The sequence below is a fragment of the Heliconius melpomene genome, unplaced genomic scaffold (assembly GCF_056956725.1).
Source record: "Heliconius melpomene rosina isolate 202511_hmr_F unplaced genomic scaffold, ASM5695672v1 ptg000074l, whole genome shotgun sequence".
NCBI lineage: Eukaryota > Metazoa > Arthropoda > Insecta > Lepidoptera > Nymphalidae > Heliconius > Heliconius melpomene.
The window spans coordinates 1-12,643 of NW_028181895.1; the positions used below are offsets into that span (position 1 = coordinate 1).

The 12,643-nt window shown below is 18.1% G+C and overlaps 1 pseudogene across 1 annotated transcript; it reads right to left on the bottom strand.

The window, feature by feature from the left end:
* Nucleotides 1-707: 707 nt before the first annotated feature.
* Nucleotides 708-10,656, bottom strand: LOC146526345 (cytochrome c oxidase subunit 1 pseudogene; annotated as a pseudogene). The gene is made up of 2 exons (XR_014879426.1): nt 10,600-10,656; nt 708-2,238 (listed from the first exon to the last, which is right to left on the bottom strand). The product of XR_014879426.1 is annotated as a cytochrome c oxidase subunit 1 pseudogene (transcript).
* Nucleotides 10,657-12,643: the final 1,987 nt, after the last annotated feature.

Genomic DNA, 12,643 nt, shown 5'->3' on the forward strand with positions numbered 1-12,643 from the left:
GGATTCTTTCAATAACAATAGGTATAAAACTATGATTTGCTCCACAAATTTCAGAACATTGACCATAATAAATTCCAGGACGATTAATAAAAAATCTAGTTTGATTTAATCGTCCTGGATTAGCGTCAATTTTTACTCCTAATGACGGAATTGTTCACGAGTGAATTACGTCTGTAGCTGTAACTAAAATACGAATTTGATTATTTATAGGTAAAATAATACGATTATCAACATCTAAAAGTCGAAAATTATTTAAATTTTCATTAGATTGAATTATATATGAATCAAATTCAATATTATTAAAATCAGAATATTCATATCTTCAATATCATTGATGTCCAATTGATTTTAATGTAATTAAAGGATTATTAAGTTCATCTAAAAGATATAATAATCGTAATGATGGAAGTGCAATAAAAATTAAAGTAATAGCTGGTAAAATAGTTCAAATTAATTCAATTATTTGACTTTCTAATAAAAATCGATTAATATAATTATTGAAAAATAAATTTATTATTAAATATGCTACTAAAATTGTAATTATAATTAAAATAATTAATGTATGGTCATGGAAAAAAATAATTTGTTCTATTAATGGGGAAGCTCTATTTTGATAATTTAAATTAGATCAGGTTGCCATTTCTAAAAAAAGGATATTCCTTTATAAATGGGGTTTAAATCCATTACATATAATCTGCCATATTAGAAATTTCTTAAAATAGGAAGTTCATTATAAGAATGTTCAGAAGGAGGTAAATTTTGATATCATTCAATAGAGGATGGTATATTTAATGAAAATAGAATTATTCGTTGGTTAATTATTGATTCTCAAATAATAATAATAATTAAAATTATGGAAAATAATGAAATATATGAACCAAATGAAGAAATAATATTTCATGATATAAAATTATCTGGATAATCAGAATAACGACGGGGTATACCAGCTAATCCTAAAAAATGTTGAGGAAAAAATGTTAAATTAACACCAATAAATATGGAAATAAATTGAATTTTTAATAAATAGGGATTTAATAATAATCCGGTAAATAGGGAATATCAATGAACAAAACCTCCTAGAATAGCGAATACAGCTCCTATAGATAAAACATAATGAAAATGGGCTACTACATAATAAGTATCATGAAGAGTAATATCAATTGAGGAATTAGCTAAAACTACACCTGTTAATCCTCCTACTGTGAATAAGAAAATAAATCCTAAACTTCATAATATTGAAGGACTATAATTAATTTGTGTTCCATGTAAAGTTGCCAATCAACTAAAAATTTTAATTCCAGTTGGAACTGCAATGATTATAGTAGCTGAAGTAAAATATGCTCGAGTATCAATATCTATTCCTACTGTAAATATATGATGAGCTCATACAATAAATCCTAGCAATCCAATTGCTATTATAGCATAAATTATTCCTAAACATCCAAAAGTTTCCTTTTTTCCACTTTCTTGAGAAATAATATGAGAAATTATTCCAAATCCGGGTAAAATTAAAATATATACTTCAGGATGTCCAAAAAATCAAAATAAATGTTGATATAAAATAGGATCACCTCCTCCTGCAGGATCAAAAAATGATGTATTTAAATTTCGATCAGTTAATAATATAGTGATAGCTCCAGCTAAAACTGGTAAAGATAAAAGTAATAATAAAGCTGTAATACCTACGGCTCAAACAAATAAGGGTAATTGATCGAATGATATATTATTAATTCGTATATTAATAATAGTTGTAATAAAATTAATTGCTCCTAAAATTGAGGAAATTCCAGCTAAATGTAAAGAAAAGATAGCTAAATCAACAGAGGAACCTCCATGAGCAATATTAGATGATAAAGGGGGGTAAACAGTTCATCCTGTCCCTGCTCCATTTTCTACAATTCTTCTTGAAATTAATAAAATTAATGATGGAGGTAAAAGTCAAAATCTTATATTATTTATTCGGGGGAAAGCTATATCAGGAGCTCCTAATATTAATGGAACTAGTCAATTTCCAAATCCCCCGATTATAATAGGTATAACTATAAAAAAAATTATAATAAAAGCATGAGCTGTAACAATAGTATTATAAATTTGATCATCTCCAATTAATGATCCTGGATTTCCTAATTCTATTCGAATTAAAATACTAAGAGATGTTCCAACTATTCCTGCTCAAATTCCAAAAATAAAATATAAAGTTCCAATATCTTTATGATTTGTTGAAAAAAGTCATTTTCGCTAATAAAATGGCTGAGTATATAAGCGATAAATTGTAAATTTATTAACGAGAAATTTCTCTTTTATTAAGTTTTATATTCAAATATGATTTAAAATTGCAAATTTTAAGGTATAATAAAATTATTAAAACTTGATAAATTAATTTAAGGCTTAAAGAATTTCTTTATAAATAATTTTGAAGATTATTAGTTTATTTAACTTAAAACCTTAAATTAAATAAAAAATAAAGTTCTAATAATTATACCTAATAAAGAAAGAAAATTAAAAAAATAAATTAAAAAAAATAAATTATTTTTAATAAAAATTTTAATTCATTTTAATTTTAAAGAAAAAAATATAAATGAAAAGTAAATAATTCGAATATAAATAAATAATATTACTAATCTACTTATAATAAAAAAAAAATTAATAATAATAAGATTATTATTAATTAAAAAATTAATAATAATTCATTTAGGAAAAAATCCTAAAAATGGAGGTAATCCTCCTAATGATAAAAAATTAATTATAATTGAAAATTTAATTAAGAAATTATAATTAAAATTAAATAATTGATTTATATAAAAAATATTGGTAATATAAAATAAAAAACATGAAATAAATAAAAATATTGAATAAAATAAAAAATATATTAATCATAAATTTTCTCTAATTAATAAAGCTGAAATTAATCAACCAATGTTATTAATTGAAGAAAAAGCTATTAATTTACGTAAAGAAGTTTGATTAAATCTTCCTATAGCTCCAATTATAACATTAAAAATTATAATAAAAATTAAAAAATTAAAATTTATATTATAAGATAATAAAATTATTGGTGAAATTTTTTGTCATGTTATTAAAATAAATCTATTAAATCATGATAATCCTTCTATAATATTAGGAAATCAAAAATGAAAAGGAACAGAACCTATTTTTATTAATATTGCGGAATTTATAATAATCGATAAAAAATCATTAATAAATATTTTTATAAAAAATAAATTTAATAAAATAGAAAATAAAAAATTAATTGATGCAATAGATTGGGTTAGAAAATATTTTAAGGAAGCTTCTGAATTTAATAAATTATTGGGGGAAGAGATTAAGGGGATAAATCTAAGTAAATTAATTTCTAAACCAATTCAACATCCTAATCATGAATTTGATGAAATAGAAATTATAGTTCTGAAAAATAAAATAAATAAGAAAAATATTTTATTTGAATTATTAATTAATAAAATAAAAAATAAGAATAAAATATTCTAAAGACGAATTTAAATTCACTATATAAAAATTATATTTTAGTGTAAGATGCACAATAATTTTTGAAATTATTAGATATAGTTTAATTCTATAAAATATAATAAAGGTAAAAAATTACATAATTTATCCTATCAGAATAATCCTTTTATCAGGCACTTTATTTTTAAAAAAAAGGGATTTCCTTTATATTTGGGGTATGAACCCAAAAGCTTATTTTAGCTTATTTTTAAATTTTATAATATTTAATATAAAAAATATTAAATATGGTTAATATATATAGTTAAATAAAATTTATATTTAAATAAAAAAAAAATAAAAGATATTCAAATATATACGTGTGTATTTATAAATATATATATATATATAAATTAATTTATTAATTATTAATTTAAATATTATATTAAATAATTTAATATATTATTACTTTTAAAATTAATAAATTATTATTTAATTAATATTATATTTATAATATTTTTTTTTTTAATTAATTAATAATTGTTTATTATATATTTTAATTTTCAATATGGATATTATAAAAATAGGAGAAATAGAAATATTAAAAATTTAATAATTAATGTTAATTTATATATATATATTAATTAAATTTATTATTATATATATATAAATATATACAATTAAAAATTTAATTTATAAAAAAAAAAAAAAAAATTCTATATAAAATTTTATAATAATAGATAAAATTTTATATTTTAAATAATTTATTTTTAATTTATTTTACATATAAATTTTAGTGAATAATTTTAATTATTTTAAAAATAATTAATAATGTTTTGTAGTAATTAATATTAAAAATTTAAGAAATTAAGATTTAGTAATAAAAAAATTAATAACTAATTTTGTGCCAGCAGTTGCGGTTAAACAAAAGTTAAATTAAATTAATTCAGTAAATAATAAATAATAATATTATTTTAAAAAATATTAAATTATAAGGTGAAATTTTAATTTAATTAAAATTTATATAAAAATTATGATTTAGTAAATTTTATTATAAACTAGGATTAGATACCCTATTATTAAAAATTTAATTTTAAATACTAAAATAGTAAATAATAAATATTGAAACTTAAATAAAATGGCGGTATTTTAGTTCATTTAGAGGAATCTGTCTAGTAATTGATAATCCACGAATAAATTTACTTAATAAAAAATTTTGTATATCATTGTTAAAAAAATATTTTTATATAAAAATAATATTTTAAAATTTTAAATATAAATTAATTCAGATCAAGATGCAGATTATAATTAAGATTAAGATGGATTACAATAAATTTATTTAAACGAAAATAAATTTTTTAATATAAAATTGAAGGTGGATTTAAATGTAATTTTAATTAGTTTGTTAAAATGATTAATAATTGAAATATGTACATATTGCCCGTCACTTTCATTTAAAAATTGAAATAAGTCGTAACAAAGTAGAGGTACTGGAAAGTGTTTCTAGAATGATCAAATTAGAGCTTGAATAAAGTATTTCATTTACATTGAAAAGATATTATAATAAATAATTAATTTGAGGGGAAAAATTAAAAAAATTATATTTAATAAAAAAATTTTTAATATTGGGGGATGTTAAAGTATTTTTTAGAGAAAAAATATAATTATTTATAATAAAATAGTATTGAAAAAGAAATTTGAAATAAATTTGAAAAATTAATTAATTAAAAAGTAAATTTTAATTATTGTATCTTGTGTATCAGAGTTTATTAAAAAATATTTATTAGTTAAAAAAATCTCGAATTTAAAAGAGTTAATTAATTAAAAAATTTAATGTTGAATAATTATTTTAAATAATTAATTTGAAATGAAATGTTAATCGTTTTTAAATATATCTAGTTTTTTTAGAAAAAAATTTAATTTTAAATTTAAAATATTTTTTAATTTTTTATTTAATTAAAAAATTTTTAAAATTAAATATATTAAGGGATAAGCTTTAATTTAAATTTTTATAATATATATATATATATATATATATATATATATATATATTAAATTAAATTTAAAATTTTTAAAATTTATATTGTTTATAAAATAAAATTTATTATAAAAAATTTTAAAAAGAAAAAATAAAATTTAAAATTATATTTAAATTTTTATAAAAATATAATTTATAACAGAAAAAAATTAGAAATAATGATAAAATTAGTATATTAAATTTTTACATATTAAATTTAAATTAAAATTAATTTAAAGGAATTCGGCAAATTTTTATATTCACTTGTTTATCAAAAACATGTCTTTTTGATTAATAATTTAAAGTCTAATCTGCCCACTGATTTAAAAATTAAAGGGCTGCAGTATATTGACTGTACAAAGGTAGCATAATAATTAGTCTTTTAATTGAAGACTTGTATGAAAGATTTGATGAAATATAAACTGTCTCTAAATTAAAAATTGAAATTAATTTTTTTATTAAAAAGTTAAAATAATTTAAAAAGACGAGAAGACCCTATAGAGTTTTATAATTATAATTTTTTAATATTTAATATATATAATAATAAATTTAAATAATTGTAATTATTTTATTGGGGTGATAGAAAAATTAAAATAACTTTTTTTTAAAAAATAAACATAAATAATTGAATAAATGATCCATAAATTATGATTATAAGAAAAAATTACCTTAGGGATAACAGCGTAATTTTTTTTTTTAGTACAAATAAAAAAAAAAGGTTGCGACCTCGATGTTGGATTAAGATAAAATTTAAATGCAAAAGTTTAAAATTTTGATCTGTTCGATCATTAAAATCTTACATGATCTGAGTTCAAACCGGTGTGAGCCAGGTTGGTTTCTATCTTTTAATAAAAAAAAAATATTTTAGTACGAAAGGATCAAATATTATAAATAATTTAATTTTAAGAATATTATTAATATTTATATAAACTATTTTGGCAGAAAAATGTAATGATTTTAGAATTCATTTATATATAATTTATTATATAGATAGTATTGATAATAATTGATGTTATTAATATTATAATTGGGGGTTTATTTTTATTAATTGGGGTTTTAATTGGGGTTGCTTTTTTAACTTTATTAGAACGAAAAGTTTTAGGATATATTCAAATTCGTAAAGGACCTAATAAATTAGGAATTATAGGAATTTTACAACCTTTTTCTGATGCTATTAAATTATTTTCAAAAGAACAAGTATATTTAAATTATTCAAATTATTTTTCTTATTATTTTTCTCCTATTATTAGATTTATATTATCATTAATTATTTGAATAGTGATTCCCTATTTATTTAATATAATTATGTTTAATTTAGGTTTATTATTTTTTTTATCTTGCACAAGAGTTGGGGTTTATACTTTATTAATTGCTGGTTGATCTTCAAATAGAAATTATTCGTTATTAGGAGGTTTACGAGCAGTTGCTCAGACAATTTCTTATGAAGTTAGATTATCTTTAATTTTAATATCAAGAATTATTATAATTATAGATTTAAATTTAATTAAATTTAGAGAATATCAATTTTTAAATTGATTTATTTTTATAATAATTCCATTAAGATTATGTTTATTTTCTTCGATATTAGCTGAAACTAATCGAACTCCATTTGATTTTGCAGAAGGGGAAAGAGAATTAGTTTCAGGATTTAATATTGAATATAGAAGAGGGGGATTTGCTTTAATTTTTTTAGCTGAATATTCAAGAATTTTATTTATAAGAATATTATTTATTATTTTTAATATAGGAGGTTATGAATTAAATTTATTATTTTATTTGAAGTTAGTATTTATTTCTTTTTTTTTTATTTGAGTTCGTGGTACTTTACCTCGTTATCGTTATGATAAATTAATATATTTATGTTGAAAAAGATATTTACCTATTTCTTTAAATTATTTATTATTTTTTTTAGGTTTAAAAATATTATTAAATTAATAAAATAAATTTAGTATAAATTAATAGAATATTTATTCTTTCTTAAGTTTTCAAAACAAATGCTTAAACAAGCTCATTAATTAGTAAAAAATTAATTTATCTCAAAATTTATTTAAAATTGGGTTAATAATAAAATAAGAAAAATAAATTAAAGTTAAAATTTGTCCTGTAATAATATAAGGTATTTCTACTGGTCGTGATCCAATTCAAGTTAATAAAATAATAGTAATAATTAAAAATCAAAATAAAATTTGATTTAAAGGATAGAATTGAATACCTTGAATTTTTTTATTAAAAGTAAATGGTAGAATAATTAAAATTAAAATGGATAAAACTAAAGCAATTACACCTCCTAATTTATTAGGGATTGATCGTAAAATTGCATAAGCAAATAAAAAATATCATTCTGGTTGAATATGAATTGGGGTAATTAAAGGATTAGCTGGAATAAAATTATCAGGATCTCCTAATAAATATGGATTTGTTAAAGTTAATAAAGATAAAAAAAAAATTAATACAATAAATCCAATTAAATCTTTAAAAGTAAAAAATGGGTGAAATGGAATTTTATCTAAATTTCTATTAATTCCTAAAGGGTTATTAGATCCAGTTTGGTGAAGAAATAATAAATGAATTATAGTTAATATTAAAATAATAAATGGAAATAAGAAATGAAATGTATAAAATCGAGTTAAAGTTGCATTATCAACAGCAAATCCTCCTCAAATTCAATTTACTAATATATTTCCTAAATATGGAATTGCAGATAATAAATTAGTAATTACTGTAGCCCCTCAAAAAGATATTTGACCTCAAGGTAAAACATAACCTATAAAAGCTGTAGCTATTAGTAAAAATAAAATAATTACTCCCACTAGTCAAGTTAATTTTAAATTGAAAGATTCATAATAAATTCCTCGTCCAATATGTAAATAAATACAAATAAAAAAAAAAGATGCTCCATTAGCATGTAAAGTACGAATTAATCACCCATAGTTAACATTTCGACAAATATAATTTACTCTATAAAAAGAAATATCAATATTTGCTGAGTAATATATAGTTAAAAATAATCCTGTAATAATTTGAATTATTAAACATAAAGCTAATAAAGATCCAAAATTTCATCATGAAGAAATATTAGATGGAGAAGGTAAATCAATTAAAGATCCATTAATAATTTTTATAATAGGATGAATTTTTCGAATTGGTTTAAATAAATTTATCATTAGTAATTAAAATTATATAATTGAACGTAAAGGTCCAAAAAAAATATTTGTAATTTTTACTACTGCAATAAGAGTAATAAATAGATAAATAATTAATATTATTATTAAAAAATAAGTTTGTTCATTATATAATTTTGTTAAATTAAAATTATATTCATTATTTGAAAATATAAATAAATTAAAAAAATTTAATATTTCATCATTAAAATATAAATTTATTCAAAATAAATTATTTTTAAAATAAAATGATAATATAAATAAAAAAATAATTCCTAATATTATAAAAATTTTATTAAAGATTGAAATTTTAAATAATTCATTAGAAGCAATTCTTGAAACATAAATGAATAGAACTAATAAACCTCCTAAAAAAATTAAGAATAAAATATATGAGAATCAATAAGTATTGATTATTATTCCAGATAAAATACAAGTTAATAAAGTTTGAATTAAAATAAATAATCCTATTGATAAAGGGTTATTAGTAAAAAATATAAAAAAAGAAATAAATATAATTAAATTAGATAAAAAAATTTTTATAATTTCAAAGAATAGTTTTTTTAAAAATAATAATTTTGGAGATTATAGATAAAGATAATCTTTTTCTTTGAAGTTTTTAAAGAAAAATCTTATTTTTGGTTTACAAGACCAAAGTTTTTTTTTAAACTATAAAAACAAATGATAAATATAAGTTTAATTATTATTATATTTTTTATTGGAAATATAATTTTTGTTTCAAAACAAAAACATTTATTAATTGTTTTAATAAGATTAGAATTTATTGTTTTAAGAATTTTTTTTTTTATATTATTATATTTAATAATAGTTGATTATAATATATATATGTTAATGGTTTTTTTAGTTTTTTCAGTTTGTGAAGGGGCTTTAGGTTTATCAATTTTAGTTTCAATAATTCGAACTCATGGGAATGATTATTTTCAAAGTTTTAATTTAATTTAATGATAAAATATTTAATAATAATAATTTTTATAATACCAATATGTTTAAAATATAATATATTTTGAATGGTTCAGTTTATATTTATATTTATAATGTTTATATTTATAAATATAAGAGTTTCTATTATAAATTTTTTTAATTTAAGTTATATATTAGGTTGTGACATAATTTCATATGGGTTAATTTTATTAAGAATCTGAATTACATTTTTAATAATTATAGCTAGAGAAAGATTAAATAAAAATAATTTTTTTAAAAATTTATTTTTATTTAATATTATTTTTTTAATATTAATATTATATTTAACTTTTAGAACTATAAATTTATTTTTATTTTATTTATTTTTTGAGGGAAGATTAATTCCTACTTTAATATTAATTATTGGATGAGGGTATCAACCTGAGCGAATTCAAGCTGGTATATATCTTTTATTTTATACATTATTTGCTTCTTTGCCTTTATTAATAGGAATTTTTTATATTTATAAGGAAATAAATTTTATAATTATATATATAATAAAATTTTATGATTATAATTTAATTATATTATATTTAAGATTAATTTTTGCTTTTTTAGTAAAAATACCTATATATTTTGTTCATTTATGATTACCAAAAGCTCATGTTGAAGCTCCTATTTCTGGCTCAATAATTTTAGCTGCAATTATATTAAAGTTAGGGGGATATGGATTATTACGAATATTAATAATTTTACAAAAAATAAATTTAAGATGAAGATATATTTGAGTAGTAATAAGATTAATTGGAGGATTTTTTATTAGATTAAAATGTTTTTGTCAAATTGATATAAAATCTTTAATTGCTTATTCTTCTGTAGCTCATATAAGATTAGTAATTGGGGGATTGATAACAATAAATTATTGAGGATTTTTAGGTTCTTATATTTTAATAATTGGTCATGGATTATGTTCTTCTGGAATATTTTGTTTATCTAATATTAATTATGAACGATTAAATAGACGAAGAATATTTATTAATAAAGGGATAATAAATTTTATACCTTCAATAAGATTGTGATGATTTTTATTAATATCTTCAAATATAGCAGCTCCTCCATCATTAAATTTAATAGGAGAAATTAGTTTAATTAATAGATTAGTTAGATGATCTTGGTGAAGAATAATTATACTTATAATAATTTCTTTTTTTAGAGCTGGATATAGATTATACTTATATTCTTTTACTCAACATGGAAAGTATAATATAAGAATTTATAGATTTTATAGAGGAACTTCTCGAGAATATTTAATATTAATATTGCACTGATTACCATTAAATATTTTAGTTATAAAAATTGATTATAGAATAATTTGATTTTACTTAAATAATTTAATAAAAATATTGATTTGTGGAGTCAAAAATATGATATTTATCATCATTTTAAGTTATTAAAAAATATTCTATTTGTCTTATTAGTTTTTTTTTTTTATTTTTTTTTATATTAATTAATTTTTTTATAGTAATTTATTTTATTATAAATAATTTAGTAATTTTTTTTGAGTGGGAGATTATTTCTTTTAATTCTATAAGAATTGTTATATCAATTTTATTAGATTGAATATCATTATTATTTATAATATTTGTTTCTTTAATTTCTTCTTCAGTTATTTATTATAGAAAAAGATATATAAGATCAGAATTAAATTTAAATCGATTTATTTATTTAGTTTTAATATTTGTTTTCTCGATAATTTTGTTAATTATTAGACCAAATATAATTAGAATTTTATTAGGGTGAGATGGTTTAGGATTAGTTTCATATTGTTTAGTAATTTATTATCAAAATATGAAGTCTTATAATGCTGGAATATTGACAGCGTTATCTAATCGAATTGGTGATGTAATAATTTTATTATTGATTTCATGAATAATAAATTATGGAAGTTGAAATTATATTTTTTATTTAAATTTAATAATACATGATTTTTCAATAAAATTTATTGGTTTATTAATTATTATTGCTGCTATAACAAAAAGAGCTCAAATTCCATTTAGTTCATGATTACCTGCTGCAATAGCAGCACCTACTCCTGTTTCTGCTTTAGTTCATTCTTCTACATTAGTAACAGCTGGGGTTTATTTATTAATTCGTTTTAATAATTTATTAGTTGAAATAATTTTTTTAAAAATTTTATTATTATTATCTTCTTTAACAATATTAATAGCAGGAATTTGTGCTAATTATGAGTTTGATTTAAAAAAAATTATTGCTTTATCAACATTAAGACAATTAGGTTTAATAATAAGAATTTTAAGAATAGGATTTAATGATTTAGCTTTTTATCATTTATTAACTCATGCTATATTTAAGGCTTTATTATTTATATGTGCCGGGGTAATTATTCATATAATAAATGATAATCAGGATATTCGAATAATAGGGGGAATTAGAATTTATATTCCAATAACTTCTTTATGTTTAAATATTTCAAATTTAGCTTTATGTGGAATTCCATTTTTAGCAGGTTTTTATTCTAAGGATATTATTTTAGAAATAGTAAGAATAAGAAATTTAAATATATTGATTTTTTTTTTATATTATTTTTCAACTGGATTAACAATATTTTACACTATTCGTTTATTAATATATTTAATAATTAATGATTTTAATTTATTATCAATTTATAATTTATATGATGAGGATTATACTATATTAAAAAGTATAATTATTTTATTATTTATAAGATTAGTTTCGGGGAGAATATTAAGATGAATAATTTTTTGTTATCCTTATATAATTTATTTGCCTTTTAATTTAAAAATAATAGTTATTTATGTGACTTTATTTGGTTTATTATTAGGTTATTTAATTAGAAATATAAAAATTTATTCACTAAATAAATTTTTATGTTTTTATGAATTAAGATATTTTTATGTTATAATATGATTTTTACCAAATTTATCTACATATGGGATAAATTATTTTTATTTAAAAATGGGGCAAATATTATATAAAAATATTGATTTAGGTTGAAGAGAAATATATAGAGGACAAGGATTATTTTATATTATAAAAAATAATTCTATTATTTATTATATTTATC